This window comes from Ursus americanus, chromosome 3, assembly GCF_024610735.1.
Source record: "Ursus americanus isolate L20-20 chromosome 3, mUrsAme1.1.p, whole genome shotgun sequence".
Taxonomy (NCBI): domain Eukaryota; kingdom Metazoa; phylum Chordata; class Mammalia; order Carnivora; family Ursidae; genus Ursus; species Ursus americanus.
In genome coordinates, this window is record NC_142129.1 from 87795653 (window position 1) to 87817441 (window position 21789).

Below are 21789 nucleotides of genomic sequence, written 5' to 3' on the forward strand. Positions count from 1 at the left end.
TTCCGCTCAAAGCCCAGTTGCCTGAGTCGAAGCCTCAGAGGCGTTCTTGGCCCATTTCTCTCCTTCAGTCCTCACAGGCCGTCAGTGTCCCGAGTCTGGTCAGAGTAGCTCCTGTCCATCCCCTCAGCCGCCATCCAGGTCTGGGCTCTTAACATCCTGCTGGCCTTTGCAAGAGCTTCACGGCCTCTGTCTTGCCCTGGTTTTCTCTCCTCGAGGGCATCCTCTGCTCAGTCAGTCCCAAGCCGGCACTGAGCCCCTGTGATCTCCAGGGCCCATGCCGGTTCTCGGAGTCTCAGAGCAGAGGGAAGGCCAGGCAAGGCCGGCATCTGGAATGCACAGACGCGACTTTCACGGCTGCCTTCGAGGCAGTCCAGCCGGATAAAGCCTTTGTGGCAGTGTTTGCTCGCTTCCTATCTCGCCACCCACGGGATGGCCCCTGTCCTTCCTGAACCGCAGGTCCCCTCAGCTCTGGCTCTCGGCCCTTGCCCACCCAAGTGCACATCCCCTCTCGCAGGAGAAGGAAAGGAACCCCTTTTACTTTATTCAGGACATGCGAGGTGGGTGCCCTTTTAGTTCTCTGTTGGCCTGTTTTAGCAGTTAAGCCATTTCGCAGACAGGAATAAGAAGTCCCTCTCGCAGAAGGATTTTACGTCTGGTGGGACTTCAGTTCACCTCCGTGGGCTCCCTGCTCATGTGGGTCCCCACTGTGGCAAAGCGAAGGGGAGGCTCCTCAGCGTGGTGCCCTCAGCCCTTCTGATTGGGCCCCCTCACTTTCCAGGGTCAGCGCTCACGCTGCTCTCTCTTGCTCAACAGCCACAAGAGCCTGAGAAGTGAGGCGCAGCTTACCTCTGGGTGGCAGGAGGCCTTCCTGAGTCACCAGTCTTATGTCAGAGCCCTCCAGTGGACATCATAGTCAAAAAGAAGAGTGAACAGGCAGGGACATGTCCCCGTGAATGAGGAGGAGCCCCCAAAGGCTCCCCCATCTGCAGACACGGCATTCCTGACAACAAGCCCAACTAGGATGGCTAGCATGTTGGGCACAGCCTGACTCCTGTGTTTCTGACCTTTAGGCCACAGTGGAGCCACGTCTACCTCTCCCAAGACAAACAGCCAGGACCCACGCAAGGGCGGGGGTGTTCTCTACTCTCCGCCTTCAACTCTGAGGGCCCAGGCCCAGTCAGAACCATCCCTCCCGCTCCCACGGGCCCAAGCGGAGTCAAAAGGGCCCGGCCTTTCTGCACCCCCCCCCCATTGCTCTCTTATCAGGATGACTTTCTTTCTTTTTTTTTTTTTAAAGATTTTATTTATTTATTCGACAGAGATAGAGACAGCCAGCGAGAGAGGGAACACAAGCAGGGGGAGTGGGAGAGGAAGAAGCAGGCTCATAGCAGAGGAGCCTGATGTGGGGCTCGATCCCATAACGCCGGGATCACGCCCTGAGCCGAAGGCAGACACCTAACCGCTGTGCCACCCAGGCGCCCCCAGGATGACTTTCTTGCAGGAAGTTTTGCTATTTGAGATGATGCTGCATTTCCTAAAACTGGAACGCATTTTAAAATTATTTAAGTGTTTTAAGAAGGCCAAAGAATTTAGGTCTCTGAGGACATTTCTCGAAAAGTACTCTGAATTTCCCACCAGGCGAAATTCCACACGGTTGGAAAGCTCATTACTCACCTCTTGCTGGATTTCCTTTACAAGTTTCACCCTGTCAATGTTCCCTCTATGACTTTAAATCACTTTGCCTGTGTGTTCACCTGTAACACAGAGGGTGTTTTTCAATTTTCCCCGGTATGTAGATCTGGTCTTCCTCCGTCTGTGGAAAGCACCTTAAATGTAGGAATGGTGTCCTTGCTGTTCTCATTGAGTTAAAATTACTTCAGCTGGCAGAGGCAAAGAACTTCCTCAAAGTCTTGTGAATAAAAGGCCTTGTAGGTAAATGCCTCTTTAAAAGACACACTTAACTTTACATATGAATATTCTAGCGTCAATAATCTTTTCTATTCAGAACTATGCTAGGATAATAACAACTGAAATACATTTTTATTTGTTTTAAAGCAAATTATTAGCTCAGCTACATGTGAAGAAAAAATATTGGGCCTATATTTTCTTGTATATTTTTTTTTCAGGGAAAGCAATGCTTACTTTTATGATATCCCTATTTACAAATTCACATTGTTTCCATTAGAGCAAAACTTCATGCATATTTACACTATCTATTTCATGCTTAATGGTGGAAAACGTAATACAGCCTCAGCAACCAAAGTGTGGGCTATAATTATTCTATAACTTAGGAATAATTTGCAGTGGATACAACGTACACAGTACTTAGGGAATCTGAGCATGGATGTGTGAACCAGGGTGCTGCAGCTCTCTTCTTCCCAATGGCATACTCTATATTTATATGTTTGTTCAAATCGCATAGCTAAGTGTTCTTATCCTTCCTTAGGGGATTTTTACTGCAAAACAGGCATTCTTCTTACTAAACCATGACTGCCGTCATTGTAATTTTCAATTGAGCTCTATAGTTTCAATAAAGAAAATTATCAAAAAACAAATAATAAATCAAAGGGTGATCTTGTGAGATGGTTTTTTGAACCTGAAGTACTTTATTTCGTAACCTCTCAGTTTGGTTGATTCGTTTCCTCAACCTGGAGAAAGGCTGGGAAAACAGTGGTATTAGTTTCCCAACCAAAAGGATGCACCGACCTATTGAAAACTATTGAAAAGTTTCCAGTTAACTAAATACACAAACCTATTTGATTAACAGTATAGTTTTGGGCTAGACTTGTGGGTAGTTATATGTATCATAGACATGTAGGGTCTCTTGGTTTTGTTCCACTCCTTGAGGTAGAAACGGTACCTTTGCTGTGGAGTCCTGACATATTTGTCCTATCCTACGGAATAAGCAAAGCCAAGCTTCTCATCAGATTCTATTGTAATATGCAGAATTTCAGGAGAAACCAAGTTGTGTAAAAATAAAATGGAAAACTCTTGATGAGAAAAAGACTAAGATAAACATTATTTCTGGAACATTCTGCGATCACACTGGTTAATGGGTATGTGTGATCAACGGTTGCAATTTTGTCTCCTTTTAGCAAGGCTGTTTGGGTAGAACCTTGTGATTCTAAAGTGTTAAATGCCCCTTTCTTACTAGCTCCAGCCTCTTTGAGGGCTTGGGGATAGTAATAAAGTGAACACAATAGAGTGGTCCATCTTGCACAATCTTGGGAAACTTCAGTGACCGATGGTGTATATTAGCAACATGAAATAACTAAAAGTAATGTCTCAAGCCCAATAAAGCTGTATGCTTTTATGAAGTTTCTTTTTGGTTAAACTTCCCTTACTACAGGGTTCCATAATTTCCTCTCAAATCAGCAACTACACACAAGCTGTTATCACCACAACTCACACTACATGAAAAGCAACCAATAGCACCGCAAAAACTTCAGATGGATGCCAATACTCCTGAGAGCTTGGCATGAAGGACATTGCTTAGATGCTTATGTGTCCTATGCAATATCGTCAAATATCATGAGTATAGAAATCCTATACATTCTAGCTCACACTAGGTATGTCCCAAACAGCAAAGAGAACTGAAGAATACATCTAGGTTGAGGTGGAGCAAGGGGAAGGAAAGGGAGAGAGAGGAGAGGAAGAGGAGGGAAAAGAGGAGTGATGTCATTTGGTTTATCATGTTAAATGCTCAATCCAAACATATTGATGTGTACTGAATAAACATGGGAAGAGCTCGGGCCATTACTGGAGCAGCACCTGAGTGATTTCCAGCTCAGACATCTCCTAAGTTACCCTAAAATAGAGCATTTCCAAAGTGACCGTTCTTCCTTAAACTATGAACCATTCACCCTTTCGATCAGAGATTCAGAATGGTTCCCATGCCTGTGGATCTAAGCATCCATTGTAGATGTTGCCATCTAATGAAGAAGGAAAATAGCCTGAAGGAGAAAACCTACTGGTTTGGGGAATACTGCTTTTTAATTCAATAAATATAAAGTGATTTTTATTTTGTCTACTAAGAACAACTAAAGTTCAGTATTCTGGGGTGTTCAAATGTGTAGTAATTGAATCTTGTGGGACAGTTTCCAGTTTTACTTTTCTGGAAATATATTATTATACAGATAGTTCTTGGGTAACAATGGGGTACCACGTGATTTTGACAGCTCACTAGTCTATCTTACTCTTCCTTAAACCCTTTATCTTCTCAGTTCAGGCACGAGAACTTTGTATTTCCTGCATCAAGGGTTAGGCAGAGGGGGAAACAATTCAGATAATTCATATGGTTCAGATAACACAAGAATAATAGAGTTTATTATGGTATTTGCAGTAGATGCTTCTGGAATGGAGATAAAGTTTTTCCCAGATTCTTGCTATATATAATCATTCAGTATAACGAGTCTCCTAAAAAATAAGTTTGCTAATGAATTTTCCATGTAGATGAGTCCCATATGTCTCTGGAAGAGTGTAAGTAAGACCTAAATGGACTAACTTAGTTGCCTCCTAATTTGGAAATAAGGTTAAGCTCTGTGATCGAAAGAATAGGACCAACTCATAGTGAATGGATAAATGAGCTCTTCAGAGATCCAAGCCGTGGAAAGAGAATGTTCAGGGCTGAAAAACTGGAGAAATCATAAAGTTCAATTAAAACAAGATTGCCACTGGAATGCAGTCCCAACAAGGTGCTGTCAGAATGGGGTTGATACACTGGAATGTTATCATTTTGTCTAAAGACTAAGTGTTTTAGCAGAAAGAAGTTGGTTTACATGGAGATTAGTTAAGAAATCTAAGACTAAGGATTTGGCAGTGTTCATCTAACCATGTCCAGGAAAGAAAATAACAGGATCTAGCAGATATGTGGAGAATGTTAGGGACAAATATGAGATTAAAGTCCTGTGTTGTTACTTTGGCCAAGATCCAGGAACACTCAGATTGTACTTCCCTCTTCCTGTCAAGGAGGAGCGAATTCAGAAGACAGAGCCAAGCAAATCATCACCATTACTGAGCTGGGGTTTTGACCTCCAAGTACTTCTGTAGAACTCCAGTGAACTAGGCCGGACTAACTGGAGGAAGTAGAAGCCAAAGAAGCTGCAGCCCAGAGCAGACTAAATTATTAGGTCTGTCTCCTCTACTGCAAATCCCAGCTCAGGGAGATCTCCTCACTTCCAGTTGAGCTAAAGGTCACAAAGGGCAGACGCACTGGCACCAGAGGAAAGGACAAGGACACAGGAAGGAAGTATTGGCATCAGGGACTAATGCCACCTTCCCTGGACCTTGGCAGGTCCGGGTCATGGCCAACCTGCATGAAGAACATCCACAACCAAGAGAAAGATTTGGCCAGGTCTATGGGTCAGGCAGCATTTAAAAAACTTGATGGCCTGGAATAATCTTACAGATTTGATGGATTCCTTCCTGATTGGAAATTTACGTCTTAAGAAATTGGTCATCACGGGTGAATGTCCTCAGGGGCAGATTTAAGTATTCTACTCACCAGAAAGGCTAAAAACACCATTGCACATGCACTGTTGTTCTGCATTATACACCAGTCTCTCAGCAAAGTTAAGGTGCTTAGCGTATGTCAGCTTCTGAGAAAGTGTGCATGGTGTCATAGAAAGGACAAGGGTTTGAAATTACACAGGCTTGAGTTCGAATGCTGATTAGGTCACTCATTACCTTGGACAAGTTGTTAGAACTGTCCATGAACCCAAGTTTTCTCTACTTACTTCTTTAAAGTGTTTTGTTAGGATTAAATGAAATCCCATTTGTAAAGTGTGTAGCAGATAGCTTTGCAAGTAACAGGCAACCAAAATGTTAGATACTTCCTACCTTTGGTGTCTTTCCCCTGAGATCTGATCAGTCTTCCATGGGCCAATAAAATCAAACTTTTGTGACCCTGAAAGTCTGCCAAGGATTGAATCTGGGTTATGGTGACCCATAAAGGTCCTGCCCTCTGTGGGCTCACCTTGGCTCATTAACTGACCTGCTCTCTGAGATGTGTGTCTGTTCTCCATTGTTTCATACCCACAGGCAGAATTGTGTGCCTACCCCTAGTCACACTCAGGTACCATTAGGATTAAGATAACCTTTGTTTGTAAAATAACAGTGACTTTCTCCTATTTAATATGGTTCCCATGGTTCTTGCCATTTTGCATACAATGCATTGAAGATAGAGAAAATAAAAATAATATTAACCTCAGTCTTAGAGAACACCAACCAGCACTTACTTTTTGTCAGGGTTTCTACTCAGAGTTTTATGCTGATTATCTCGTTTAATCTTTACAACAACCTTAAGCTAGATACTATTATTATTATTATTATTATTATTATTATTATTCCCATCTCATAAATGAGAAGATTGGGGTTCACATCAAATACCTTTGTCTTGGGAGGATAACTGATAACAATTTTCGACTATTATTTATCTACCAGATGTGTGCTATTAGCATGCTACTTATAAGAGTTACATTTATTAAATGAAGAAAAGGCAAATATGAATACATTAAAACATAATTCTCTACAGCCAATTCTGAACATGGGCTGAATATGCAACTATGTCAATATCACCTTTGTTTGATTGCCAGCAGTGCCTGTGGACTTCTGGGTTGTGGTGGCACCTTCTTACCTTTCCCCCAATTTCATGGTCAAATGTCCATTTAAACAAACAAAAAAGATATGAAGTCATAATAGTACTGGAAAAAAGAAATATCCATCAGGAGTTTGCCAAGGTGTGCAAGAGTTATCACTAACTACCCATCAGAAGGTTTAGCTGAGCAAGGGTTATGGCCATTTCATTTCTTAGGCTTTGAAGAGCAATAGCGCAAGCATGAGTAAGGTAGAAGAATGTTCCCACCCATGATTACCACTTCTGCCAACGGTCTGGCCTGATCAGTCAGAAAGCAGCAGGTGTCTCTGCTACTGGGAAAGAGCTCTTTCCTGAGCTCTATCACCTGTCCAAATTAAGCATTTATTAATCAAGCATTTCTGAGATCCTTCATTAATAAAGCATTAATTAAACATTTCTGAGTCTTTCATTCATTAAGCATTACTGACACCCTCCTGCATATAAGGCTTCCTTCTGGACACTGGAATATAGTCAAGGACAAGACAGGCACTGTCCCACCTCAGGAAGCTTCATTCTGGTGGTGGTGGGCAGGCAGGCAACAGACAGACCATTCAAAAAGCCAGAGAGTGACAAGAACTACACAGAGAATGAAAAGAGGGTGATGGAGCAGAGTGAATAAATAGCTACTTCAGGTGGAGATGGTCAGGGTGGGCCTCTCTGACGAGGTGCCCTTCGACTAGACATCTCAACGTCAAGAAGCAGCTGGTCATGCAAAGATCCAGCGTCTGTATGCGACAAGTTCATCTTGTTTGAGGAAATGTACAGGCCCAAGTGGATAGAGCTTTGGGGGCAAGAGCTTCAAACAGAGTGACTCTAGATGAGGCTGAAGAGACAAACAAGGGCCAGATCCTAGATGCGGGGGGAGGGGGCAGAGCAAGGAGTGTGGCCTTTATTCCAAGGACAATGGGAAGCTGATGGAAGGTTTCAGCAGAGGACTTGCAAAATGGGACCTGTATTTTGAAAAGATCCCTCTATCCGCTGTGTGGAAATGGATCGTAGGGGAGTGGGAGGGAAAGCAAGAATAGGGGAGACTATGCGGTCGCCCCAATGGACAGATGGTGGCAGCTTGCACAAGGGTGGCTGCAGTGGGCTGGGGAGAAGGGAGCACAGTCAGTATATGTTTGGAAGCAGAGTCACTGGGATGGGTTGATGGATTAGATGTGGAAGGTGAGCAGAAAGAAGGAATCAAGGAAATTCTAGTTAAGTGTTAGTCATGAGTAAATGTACCTCAGGTTCAGAGAATGAGATAATGAAAGCAAGAGAAAATCTTTCTTCTGCCTAATACCTGGAAGAGTTGTGTGTGTGTGTGTGTGTGTGTGTGTGTGTGTGTGTGTGTGTACCATTAGAACTTTGGGGAATATTGATTAGTTACAAATAATGTGCTTAAATGCATGGCCATGTCTGTCTCTGATGCTGTGTAATAGGATATCAAATTGCCTTTTTCTTCTTTGCATGGAATTGTGCTGAGGACAAAGTTTAAAGAGCTACCAGCAGTCGAAGCCAGACACCTCCTTCTTTTTCTAATGGAGAATTGGCCTGCTATAGATCGAATGTTTGTTTCCTCCCAAAACTCATGTTGATACCCTGACTTCCAAGGTGATGACATTAGGAGGTTGCCTTTGGGACATGATTAGGTGAATGGGATTAGTGATCTTACAAAACAGGCTGGAGAGAGCTCCCTTCTGCCCCCCACCCTGTGAGGGCACAGGGAGAAGACAGCCGTCCATGACCCAGGAAGCGGGCCTCACCAGACACTCAATCTGTCAGTGCCTTGCTCTTGGACTTTCCAGACTCCGGAACTGTGAGAAATGGATTTCTGTTGTTTATATGTCACCCAGGCTGTGGTATCTTCTAATTGTAGCCTGAATGGACTAAGACATGGCGCTCCCATTACCTTGTGCATATGTCTCCTCCCTGTCTTGTAAAATGAGGATTGTGAAGAGACAAGTGTTGGAGGGCCTGCAGAGCTTCTGAATGCAGGCTCGCCTTCCTCAGCCCATGGCGCTCGTAAACATGCTTGTGTTTCTCCAGTGGCCTCTAGATGCTCAGTGGAACAGCTAGTTTGATAGAAGAAATGTTGATGGTAAATATTTTAAAAATCAACAATTTTTAAAATGCTAGACTATCAGAAATAAAATGAAAGCAAAGATTATATTCACACTAGCGTCAGAAAATCAAAGACTCCTGAAATAACCCTTAGTAGAAATCTGTGGAATCTATATTCTAAAAAAATAGATATGCAAACTGCATAAATGTACAGCAGTATGTAATGCTTTTTAAATCACTTTTTGAATTTACCTACTACAGAGAAAAGTTTTTCCACTTAATATAGAGATTCTAATTCAATTCCAATCCCAAAAGGGTTTCCTTTTGCAATTTGGCAAAATAATCTTAAAGTTTATCTGGTAAAATAAACAACTGGGACTAGAGAAGGAAAGAAAGCACAGGTGTGAACCTTCCCTATGAGATGTCAGTTACAAAATGAAGTGTTAAATAAAAAGTTGGACAGACTCTAGAATTCACAGATAGATTGTTGAGTACAATAGTCTTGAAATAGACACACACATTTGAGATTTTGTAATGAAGCATCATAAGACCATGCGAGGGATGGGTTTTCTTACCAAAAAACTATGGGGAAAATCATGCATTTCTTTTAGAAACAAAATCTACTTATAGCTTTGTCCATACCATGCACTGAAATAAATTGTAGAGCATTAAAAAGATGGAGGTAAAAATCGCATGAAACCACTTCAGAATTTTTTTAAGGCTACTAAGACAAAATGTAGGAAAACATGTCTTGGATTGAAAAATTTAAGCAAACCAAAATGCATTGAAAGAAAGCACACAGGAGAAACCGAACTGACTATATAAAGTTGTGTGTATGAAAAAAACACAAAAATCATATATGTGATATACATAATATATGTAATGGACAATATAATATCACATAGATCATGCATATAATATAAAGAAGATGGAAGGTAACTGACAGATGGAGAAAAATATTTTATAATGTACTGCCTATATGATACATTTTACAAATCAATTAAAAATATTTATAGCTTATTAGAAAAATAAGCAAAGGACCCAAATGCACCATTTACAAAGGAAGAAAGAAAAATGACTAATAAGCATTTTGTAGTGTCCAACTTCAGTAGTAATCAAAGACATGAAAGTTGAACAACAATATCATGACATTTTCACCTTCTTTGATTTATGAATATTAAGAAGTCTATAATCCTCAGTGATATGGAGGGTTGATGATGAGATAAGTACTCTGACATGCAGCTGCTGACCTGTACTTTCGTGCATTTCTGGAAAGAACCTTGGTGATATGAAATCAATAGTCTTAAAAGATTTCTTAAGCTGCCATCCCCCCATTCCTGTCCCCAAATTATTGAGATGAGCATTTAACGTCACCAACATTAAACTTATTTCCAGCTAAACCCTTGCACTCTGGCTGTGTGCTGTACAACTTACCAGTTTTTTTAAAAAAGATTATTTATTTATTTATTTATTTGAGAGAGAGCAAGCACGAGCAGGGAAGGGGGAGGAGAAGAGGGAGGGGGAGAAGCAGACTTCCCCACTGAGCAGGGTGCCTGATGTGGGGCTCAATCCCAGGACCTCGAGATCATGACCTGAGCCAAAGGCAGATGCTTAACTGACTGAGCCACCCAGGCATCCCGAACTGTTAAGTTTTAATGAATCATTTGGCCATTTCTTGGAGTAGGCTCCATGTTATTTATTTTTTTAAAGAAAACATTGACGCTCCCTTGATTTACCTTTGACAGTTGGGGTAGTCATCTGTTCATCAGTTTTCTATCTGTTATCAAAAGTTGTTAATTCAACCTGATGGGCTATGAAAATCTTGGAGTCTTCCCTTTCCCAGCCACAGGATCTTTAGATCCTCTTTTCTACAAAATGCATGTATTCAGGCAAAAGCACCATGTGTCCTCCACAGGCCTTTGGCCAAGTTGGGGTGGGGGAATAATAAAAGTCCTAGAGCAGCGGTTCTCAAATTGCAGCATGAATTGAAATCACCGGAAAGAGTGGCTAGAACAGATTGCTGGTTCCTGATTTGCACGTTTCTGATTTGGTAGAGCTGGAGTCAGTGCTGAGAATTTGCATTTCTAAAGCTCCCAGGTGATGCCGATGCTGTTGGAAACCTACTGGCCTAGAGGAATGATTCCTCAGGGGAGCAAAAAAATTAGCTATCTGACAGTTAAAAGAAATAAAATTATGGTGAGAGATCCATACACTGAATACTATAAGACACTGATGATAGAAATTGAAGACACAAATAAATGGAAAGATATTCCATGCTCATGGACTGGAAGAATTGATTTTGTTTAAATGTCCATACTACACAAAGAAATCTATAGATTCAATACAATCCCTATCAAAATCTCAATAGCACTTTTTATAGAAATAGGAAAAAAACCACAGAAGACCCCAATAGCCAAAGCAATCTTGAGAAAGAAGACCAAAGATGGAGGCATCACACTTCCTCATTTCAAACTATATTATAAAGCTATAATAATCAAAACAGTACAGTATTGGCATAAAAACAGACACATTGTGGGGCACCTGGGTGGCGCAGTCATTGAGCGTCTGCCTTCGGCTCAGGGAGTGATCCCGGCGTTCTGGGATCGAGCCCCACATCGGGCTCCTCCGCTGGGAGCCTGCTTCTTCCTCTCCCACTCCCCCTGCTTGTGTTCCCTCTCTCGCTGGCTGTCTCTATCTCTGTCAAATAAATAAATAAAATCTTTAAAAAACAAAAAACAAACAGACAAAAAAAACCAGACACATTGATTGATGGAACAGAATAGATACCCCACAAATAAACCCAGGCATATTTGGTTAATTAACATGACAAAAGAGCAGAGAACATACAATGCAGAAAGGACCATCTCTTCAATGAACAATGTTGGGAAAACTGACCTGCCACATGCTAAAGAACGAAATTGGGCCACTTTCTCATACCATGCACAAAAATTAACTCAAAACAGACCAAAGACCTGAATGTGAGACCTAAAACCATAAAAGTCTTAGAAGAAAATATAGATGGTAAGTTCCTTTATGTTGGTCTTGGCAGTGATTTTTTGGATATGACACCAAAAGCAAAGACAACAAAAGCAAAAAAACCACAAAAACAAAAACCAAAAAACAAACGGAGCTACATCAAAGTACAGAGTTTCTGCACAGCAATGGGAACCAGCAATAAAATAAAAAGGAAACCTACCAAATGGGAGAAAAAATATTGCAAACACATATATGATAAGAAGTTAATATCTGAAATATGTAAAGAACTCCTACAATTCAATAGTAAAAATAAATAATCTAACTAAAAAATGGGTAAAGGATCTGAATAGACATTTTTCCAAGGAATATATGCAGATGGTCAACAAGCACATGAAAAGGGCTCAACATCATTAATCACCAGAGAAATGCAAATCAAAACCACATCGAGATATCACTTCATACCTGTTAGAAAGATTATTATTAAACAGACAAAAAACAGTGTGTTGGTGAGGATGTGGAGAAAAGGGAACACTTGTGCACTGTTAGTGGGAGTGTAAATTGGTACAGTCACTACAGAAAACAGTATGGGGGGCGTCTGGGTGGCGCAGTCGTTAAGCGTCTGCCTTCGGCTCAGGGCGTGATCCTGGCGTTATGGGATCGAGCCCCACATCAGGCTCCTCCGCTATGAGCCTGCTTCTTCCTCTCCCACTCCCCCTGCTTGTGTTCCCTCTCTCGCTGGCTGTCTCTATCTCTGTCGAATGAATGAATAAATAAAATCTTACAAAAAAAAAGAAAACAGTATGGAGGGGGGCACCTGGGTGGCACAGTCAGTTGAGCATCTGACCCTTGGTTTCGGCTTAGATCTGATCTCAGGGTCATGGGACTGAGCCCTGCGTTGGGCTCTGCACTTAGTGGAGTCTGCTTTGGTTTCTCTCTCCTGCACCTGCTGTCCCTCCCTCTGCACATGCATTCTCTCTCTCTTTCTCTCTCTCACAAATAAATAAATCTTAAAAAAAGAAGAAAGAAAACAGTATGGAGGTTCCTCAAAAAATTAAATACAGAACTACCATATTACCAGCAATTCTACATTTGGGTATTTATCTAAAGGAAAGAAAACACCAATTTGAAAAGATACATGCACCCTCATGTTCATCACAGCACTGGTTACAATAGCTAAGATACAGAAGCAACTTAAGTGTCCGTCTATGGATGAGTGGATAAAGAAGATGTGGTATATGTATATAATGGAATATTATTCAGCCATAAAAAAGAAGAAAATCTTGCCATTTGTGACATCATCGGTGAACCTTGAGCTAAGTAAAATAAGTCAGCTAACGAAAGACAAATACCACATACTCTCACCTATATGTGGAATCCCCTACCCAAAAAATCCTAACTCATATATACAGAGAACAGATTTATGGTTTTCAGAGGTGCAGGCTGGAGGGGTGAAACATGCAAAGGGGTCAAAATATACAGACTACCAATTATAAAATAGATAAGTCATGGGATATAATGTACAGCATGGTGACTGTAGTTAATAATACTGCATTGTATATTTGAAAGTTGCTAACAGTAAATTTCAGAAGTTCTCACAAGAAAAAAAATCTAACTATGTATGGCAATGGATGTTAACTAGACTTATTGTGGTGACCACTTTGCAATCATTAAGTTGTACATCTGAAATGAATGCAATGTTACATGTTAATTATATCTCAATTAAAAAAATAAAATTATGATGGAATGCTTTCAATCATATTTCAGCCAATGTCTGAGGGACATTTCGGTAATAATACCAAATATTTTCAGCCTAATCTCCCAGCCAGACTCTGACAGTTACTTACTACTTTTTAAAATATTCATTTATTTATTTGAGAGAGAGAGAGAACAGGTGCGAGCAGGGCGAGGGGCAAAGGGAGAGGGAGAGACTCTCAAGCAGACACCCACTCTGAGCGTGGAGCCCCACATGGGGTTCAACCTCATGACCCCAAGATCACGACCTGAGCCCAAACCAAGAGTTGGATGCTCGACCAACTGAGCCACCCCCAGTTACTTATTACTTTTAACGTGAGCCCAGTTCATGGATTCCCTGCTAGACATCATTTTCCTCAAGTGCAGTCCCCGTTTTAAACATTTCTTAAATTCTCTGTAGTTCTTTGCACAAGTAAAAGATCAATATAGATTTGCTAATTGAACTAAATTCATAAAACAGCAAACTCTGAGAAGAAAGAGCCTGTAGAAGGTTCTGGGCCCATAACCACAGCTACAATTTAGGATTTAGTGCTTCGCCCCATCAAGGAATGTCGCTGAATCCCCATCTTTCCATTATCCCAGTTGTAGCTGAGGATAAGCTGAATAAACTTTGAGGTTGAAGATTTTAATGACTGTAAAGCTCCTTTAAAATTCTCTGGATGTGCTCTGCTTCAGGATGCCAATAATAATGGTAGATAATCATGGGACAGAGATGGTATTATTCAGTTCATCCCTGTCCTTAATGAAGTTGTGGGGAAACGGGAGGGGTGTGAGAGACATAAATAATAGAATTAGCTTTTACTGGAAAACAATTTTTAAAAACCAACAGTTCTCATGTATCTGCCTTGGAGGGTTCTTTTTTTTTTTTTTTTTCTTTTAAGGGAAGATGATTTCTTGGAATGAGATTTTGTGGTTGGGTATTGAATGTTCTTTGTCTTTTTTCAAAAATGTATTTATTTATTTATATTGATGTATTTGCTTTTATCCCAGAGACCTTGGACAATACCTTATTTTGCCTTGATGAAGCTGAGACTTTGCTACTCTTTCTAGTTATAATAATAGTAGTGGCTAACTTGTTTATAGCTCTTACTAATCACTAGGCACTGTCCTGAGTATTTTACAAGTACTAATTCATTTAACTCATAACAGTCCTATTAGATGGATGTTTTTATTATCTGTTTTACAGTTAAGGAATTGGAAGCACAGCAAGAGCATGGGGCTAGTTCAAGGCCACAGAGCCAGGAAGTGATACAGCTGGGATTCATAGAGGTCAGGCTCTCACCAGCTTCTGGCCTAAAGCAATGAAGTTGAACAACAGGGAGGGACAGGGAACCGATAGGCTTTTAAGTCAAACCACCCATGTGAAATTCTGGTTCAATCTATAGACCTCTCTGGGCAATATTTTCCATAGCTGTGGAAATGAGAATCCTAATTAATACTTGACCAGTTTAACAAAGTAAAAGGTAATGTATGGGCAAACAACTCTAATGGTACCATGAGCACAGCGGGTACTCAGCACACATGAAATTCTGTCTTTAATGAAAAATCTTCACAACAAGGAGAATTTGCTTTCTCTGGTTCCCATACAGCTCTGCATTCTATTCCCATCCTCAGAAGCCTGGTTCTGGAGACGAGAACAGTATACATGTGACCTTAACTCTCAGGGCCCACGACACTGCACGTCTGGAAAAGCTGTCACTCTTACCCACACATATTTTGACTGAGTCTCTAAAATTGCACCTGAAGGAGACAAGAGGGAAGCCCTCAACCAAACTGAATTTTCTGGAATTTTTCTATGGCAGGTGAGGCAGGGTGATGATTTTAAGCATTACCTCCCTCAGGCCTCAATGAAGCAAAACCAAAAACCTTTTAAGATTTTAAGAAGCAGCAAAATAAAGAATTATGCCATAAAGATTCAGATGCATTCACACGGTGAGTTTCCACCATCCCACAATCCCAGATGAGATAAGCCTTGGTGAGCTCCAAGCCGACACAGAGTGTGGGCCTCCCTGGACCACTGGCCCTCGGCTCACCATTGAAGGCCTCATCCCCTGGCCTCTGCCTGCTGTTCCTCCCTGACGCATTGCCTGTGGACAGCTTACCTTTGACAGACCCAGACCTTGTCTGTGAGCATGGTAGAAGGAAAAGCCTCGCTCTCTGATCAATAGGACACATCTGTTGGAAACTTGTGTATGATCCAGGGGGGTTGCGGGTCGGGCACCAGTAACACAGGCCTACACCAGGTCTGGCCTGTATTACTGCAGTAAGAGCTGATGCTGCGTGGGGCACTACTCTGAGTATTGCATGGAAGTAATCATTTAGTCTCCACAATGGGCCTTATTATCTTTTGTGATGAAGCAACTGAGACTTGGATTAACTGACTTGCTGGATTTCCACAGCCAGCAGCCCTCTCTCCAGTACTCTCTCCTCTGTTGCCAATCTGTCATGGCTTCCCATAGCTCCCCGTTTCTGGAGAAAACCAGAGACAGCTCCATCACACAGCTACCATCAGGGACCTTCAGGATCTATCTCCTAGACATTCCTCCTAAACATTCCTCCCATACTACGTTTTTGCTCTTCCCATTCCACACTCAGGATGTGATGAATTGTGTTCAGGTCTTCAAATGTATTACATTCTCTGTTGCCTCAGGACATTTGCACGTGTTTCTTCTGCCTGGAACCACCTTTCACTTTCATCTCCTGGGGTCAGGGTAATCACTACTCAGAATTTGGGGTAAACTTAGATCCAGTTCTCTACCCGCCTAGAAGTGTGTATTTACCCCCACTATTTGCTATGTAGTACACTCTTTTTTGCTTGTAACACAACATTTTACTTTATTGTATTGACTGATGTCACTTGGTGTCCCCCTCTAGATTTAAGGCTTGATGTGGCCAGACTTTGTCCACAGAACATGGCGCTAGATATTGAGCGGGTGATCAGTAAGTTCTTTGATGAGTGAGAGATTGACTTGATTTGCTGTCTCACCCATACTACTGTCCCATCTCTAAAAATCCTAAAATTCCTATTGATAATTATCATCAGTACGACTTAATTAATCCTTTGTTATCTCTATCTTTGCCGAGCAAGAGCAAAAATCCTACGATACCAAAGTCCTTAGTTCAAAAGAAGTTGTAATGGCAAACAATGAAAGGAAAGCAGTCAAAAGGGATGGCCTTTCTTTAACTTTTTTTTTTTTAAAAGCTGTTCTCCTGTTTCCCTCGAAGCCACTGACACATGTATAACCCTGGTCTCTCTGTAACCTCATAACCCCGGAAACCACACATCATGTGCTTCGGATCTCACATATCACTCATGCTCAGAGGCAGGGTGAGAATGGAAAAAGCATTGGTTTCAGGATAAAACAAATTCGGGCCATATTCCCAGCACAGCCACTCTCTAGATGTGTGAATTTATGCATGATGTTCAGTCCCTCGGGGTCTCAATTTCCTCCTGTCTGAAATGAGGATGCTAACATCTACTTCTCCAAGGGGTTATGAGGATTCAATGGAGAAGCAGATGCCAAGTGTCCAGCTAAGGCCAAACCTGTAGCAAACAGTCCCTGATGCTGATGTTCCACTCTGTCTTCCTTCTTTGTTCTTATCCCAAAGGGTTCAGGTGCAGGAATGTTACAGCATGTGTGCAGGAATGACTAACCTGGGCTTTACTGGGTCTGTGAACACCCTGAAACTACATGCAAAGTTGTGTAATACGGGGGATCTGCGTCAGTTTCCTGAGTACCACCAACTCGGTGACTTAAACAACAGAAATGTATTGCCTCATAGTTCTGGGGGCTAGAAGTCCAAAATCAAGGTGTGGGCAGGATTGGTTCCTACTAAGGCCTATGAGGGAGAACCTGTTCCAAGGCTCTCTTCCAGATTCTGGTGTCCTCTCGTGTTCCTTGACTTATAGTTGGTGCTCTTGCTGTGTCTTCACATTGTTTCCCTCTGTATGTGTCTCTCGGTCCAGATTTCCCCTTTATATATAGACATTAGTTATATTAGGGTCCGGAATAATGGCCTCATCTTAAACTCGATCATCTGCAAAGAACCTATTTCCAAATACAATCACATTCACAGGCACTGGGGGTTACGACTCCAATATATCTTTTTGGAGGAGACACAATTCAACCTCTAGCAATATCCACAGCTTTAACTCGGTTCTTAAAGGAATCCGTAGCCCTTCTAGAGATTAAGAACTAGTGGCTAGAAAATCTGCTTCATGGCTTATCTTGTATCAACCTAACCACCAAGTTCACAGGCCTGACGTGTGCCAGGTGTATCTTGTGTACCAAATCGTGGAGAAACACCGTGGTGATTTGGGGGGGGATTACTTAGCCATATATTTATGGGCAGAGAATACACAAAGTCTCTTTCCACACCAGACTTGATTATGATTGGCAACAACTGCTGTTTGGTTAAAATCCTGAAGGCTGTGCTAAGAATTCCTTGAGTCTCACACTCAAAAAGTTTACAGTCCAGTGGGTGAAATATTTTTATCAAATAACACAAATGAATGTATAGTTATAAATTGAGATTAATTCTAGGATAGAAAGAAATATGATTTTATTACAGCAAATTAAGGAATTTGACTTGGCCTGGATCGGTCAGGGAAGGCTTCATGGAGGAAATGATGCTTCATCTGAGATTGTAAAGACCAAGGAAAGCGCACTTCAGAGGAAAAGCACTCCAGGCAGAGGAACAGCATGTACAAAGGCCCTGTGGTACAATGGGACATGGTACATTAGAGCAATTAAATGAAAGCCTGGAAAGGCTGGAACAGAGAGCTGAAGGTAGGAAAATGAGAGAACAGTGTGGGACGAGGCTGAAAGGCATTTGGGCATAGTGAGGAATCTGGGAACTTATCCTGGGAGAAGGAGGAAACCATAGAAAGTCTTCTCCATCTTAACCTGTATATTAAGCTGTACTCTTAGCCCCCTATCACTTTTAATTTCTTTTTAGAGGATGTTACCAAATCCACATCGTTTGGACTATTAACACGAACTTGTCACAGGGCAAAGGAGAGTGAGTTACCTTTAGGGAAGCCTGAGAAGCGACTGTGGGGTGCTCTCAGCAAGGCCTCCCCAGTCTGCAGTGGAAAGAGTGGATAGGTGGTTTTCCCTTGTGCTCTCTCCTGACATATAAAACACATGCTTTGAGTTTGCTGAGGTTTCTGCTCATCTTTCCTGAGGGACCCTGACTCAGGGTTACAATCACCCTCTGCTTACGTCCCTGTGGGCATGGAGCATCACCCTCCCCGAGCTGGTGTGGGAGGAAGCCAGCAGACGGACGCACTTGAAGGTCACTGTGGCAAGGTCTACGTGAGCCCTGGAAACGAAGACTGAATAGGCAGTCTTGGTGGGTCTGACGCTCGGGGAGTGGTGTCCCTAGGGTCCCTACTGCGGAAGGGAAACGGGGAAGTGGGGAAGAAAGGCAGAGGGAGAGGGAAGAAAGCAGGGAGGCAGGAGAAGATTCAAACTAGTATTTACTAAATATTGCACAATCCCCTTCCACAGTACACTTTCTTTGATCCTCATAAATAGTCTAGAAAGGCAGGTATTTTTTATCTTAATGTTTACAGGCTCAGAACTATAAAACGGGTCTCTTGAAATAAAAAACTAGTAACTTGTCAGATGAGTTGGGAATCAATCATGTCTCTTTCTTTTGTAGTGGATGTGCTTTCAACTGTACCACAAAGCCTAGGTCATGGATTTGGTGAATTAGCAAGAAGGCTTGAGTCATATTGGTTTCTGTCCCTCCCCTGAGGATTCAGCCACACCATCGGGTTCTCTGGGCTCTTTCCTCAAGACACTTTGTCCTGAACCTATACATTTAAGTTGCATCAACTCAGCCAGAAACCCAAACCACATGGCCGAGAGCAAGTACAGGCAAGCTAGGGATCCGGCGCTTTAACGGAGACAATCACCTCTGTTCCACGTCTGGGATCTCTCCCACATTGTGCAGTCCCTCCAGATTTCCAGTCAAGTTTTCCTCCTGATTTGGCTCAGTTCATACTCTTTGACCCTTGGACTTGTTTTTTACTGGCTGTAACCTAGTACTAATTAAGGGTTTGCCTCCTGGGCCACTCTTTGGCCATACTGGACTGACTTAGGTCCTACCTGAAAGCATAATTCTCATACTTACCTGCCTGGCTGATACCCCACATGCTCCAATGCTGAAGCCCTTAAAGGCAGGAGAGAGCTCAGAGAGAACCACACAGGGAAGGTCTTTGACGGGCCCGCGGCTCTTCCAACCATAGCCTCCTTAAATAAACTGCACCTGCCCCGTAGCAGGAATGGTAAGGAATTCGAAGGGAAGTTCATCTAGCAAGAACAATCTCCTTTAGCCATCATTAATGGAATATATTGGGCAAATGCTCGTTTGCCAGTATGAAGGGTGAATTCCCTTTTACTCAGCTCAACCATTCTGTCGTTGGGAATTCCAAAAGTTTTTTTTGCAAACCTCCATTCATGATTACTCCCCAACAGTGAGTTCCTGTGTTGGGAAATCCCAATGTATGTGGCTCTAGTTCTGTTTTTTTTTTTTTTTCCCTCCATGCCCAGCATTTTGCCTCCATTCCCTGTGCACTGTGAATTCCCAGAAGTGTTCCGTTCTCGTAGTCACCTCCAGCCACGACTTCCAGACTCCGCTGAATCATTCTCTGCCCCTCGCTTGCTGTTATTCCTGCTTATCCGTATTTTGGCGCTCATGGAGATGGAGCCAACTTTTCCCATCATTTCCACAAACAAATTATTCCAGGTCTTTACCGCAATTTTAGGCAGATAGAAGAAATTTACAGATAGCATAGAATACAGCCTAAGATTGAACGTGAAAACTAAGAGTCTCTTGGAAACTGCCCCTTGACGCTTGGCCATCTCCTTCAGCAACCGTCCGTCTCTCTTTCTGTTTCTCCTCTCCCGGATCCCGATCCCTGTCCTTTTCTAATTGAGAGCAGTTGAGCTCTCTCTTTTACTTCCTTTCTCTCCTAACCAATGCTCTCAGTGACGATCTCAGCTGCTGTCCCAAGTGGCCTGTCAAGGTATTTTGCTAAATTAAGACAGCTGTTTCTCGAAGAGCCCGCGACTAAGATGATAGTTGTCTTTGACAGACCGTAAACACAGAGTCGTTCTTGTTCCTAGAGGAGTCGGACACCCATGTGGGTGTAAACGGAGATCTACTGAATGGCAGCGCTCTTTCATCCTGCTCTGCAGGTGTTTTTGCCTTTTTTTAAAAGAGATCTACTCCGGTCAGAGTACTCACATCTCTCCAGAAGAAGCATATTAAAGTCACTCCGTATCTCCTTCTGAGCGGCAGGGCAAGGAGCAGCATGGGGACAAACGCACAGCCTGGGGACGCCCCTGACCGACGCTGAGATGCTCTCTGCACAGAAGTCTCACATATTCTGGGCTTCAGGGACAAAAAAGAAAATGCCCCAGCTGTCAAAACTTCAAGGTCATCCAGGAGCCTAAAATTTGGGCAGGGGAGTATATGAATTCCTTTGCCTGACAAAGCAAAACCAAATCGAGCAGTTATTAAGATAATTTTTTAAAAATCCTCCACATCAACATTCAAGCGACTCTGTGTCCCTGGAAACTCAGTGGAATCCAGTTGGAGGGAGCCATGAGCTTGGAGACTGGAAGGAGGAAAAGCAATGGACGTTTTATCGTGGTCATTGTAAGTAATTAAACTATGCAAACTTTAATAGAATTATGTGTGACTTCATCCAATCACCTGGTTTATGCCTTTCAGTGTTTAAGTTTCTTAAAATTTTTCTCCCTGGAGTGTTCTGAGAAATTTGACCATTATGATTGAGGGGCTTTCTGAATTATGATTATTTCCAAGTCTACCCCTCTCTTTATCTCTTTAGCTCCTTGAAGTGATAATAAATGTAGATTGAATAACTGAATAAACAAATGGATGTAAGAAAGGCAGAAAGAGAGAAGAAAATAAGGGACACAGGCAGGAGAGAGAGAAAGAGTTGATCTGAGTAATTCTTTTGATTAAACATTATTCCTGGGGCATCTGGGTGGCTCAGTCGGTTGAGCGTCCGACTCTTGATTTCAGCTCAGGTTATGATCTCAGGGTCGTGAGATCGAGTCCCTATGTCAAGCTCTGCACTCAGCACAGAGTCTGCTTGAGATTTTCTCTCTCCCTTCCCCTCTTTAAAAAAAATCTTGAAAAAAATTATGTAGAATAATCAGTATCACCAGATAAAAAATGTGACATTTAAGGAGAACACTCAATCCATCAGTAATGAGAAACAGCTATTATATTCAGGATGATATACTGTATCATAAAGCAGCTCAGTCTATTCCACAAAGATCATTTGATTAATAACAGAAGCAGCTTTTCTGGTTAAAATCTCAGGAAAAAAGTATGAGGGA

At 42.2% G+C, this 21789-nt stretch overlaps 2 long non-coding RNA genes across 6 annotated transcripts in view; one reads left to right on the top strand and one right to left on the bottom strand.

Annotated features, from left to right (window-relative positions):
• Window positions 1-1260: 1260 nt before the first annotated feature.
• LOC123789418 (uncharacterized) overlaps window positions 1261-21789 on the bottom strand; it is a 202368-nt gene continuing 181839 nt past the window's right edge. For all 3 annotated transcript variants that reach the window (XR_015724064.1, XR_015724063.1, XR_015724062.1), the window contains 2 exons: window positions 11222-20870; window positions 1261-8691 (listed from right to left, as the gene is read on the bottom strand). This is a non-coding gene — a long non-coding RNA (uncharacterized LOC123789418). The remainder of the gene's footprint in view (window positions 8692-11221; window positions 20871-21789) is intronic.
• LOC123789420 (uncharacterized) overlaps window positions 20858-21789 on the top strand; it is a 149021-nt gene continuing 148089 nt past the window's right edge. For all 3 annotated transcript variants that reach the window (XR_006778821.2, XR_015724065.1, XR_015724066.1), the window contains exon 1: window positions 20858-21079. This is a non-coding gene — a long non-coding RNA (uncharacterized LOC123789420). The remainder of the gene's footprint in view (window positions 21080-21789) is intronic.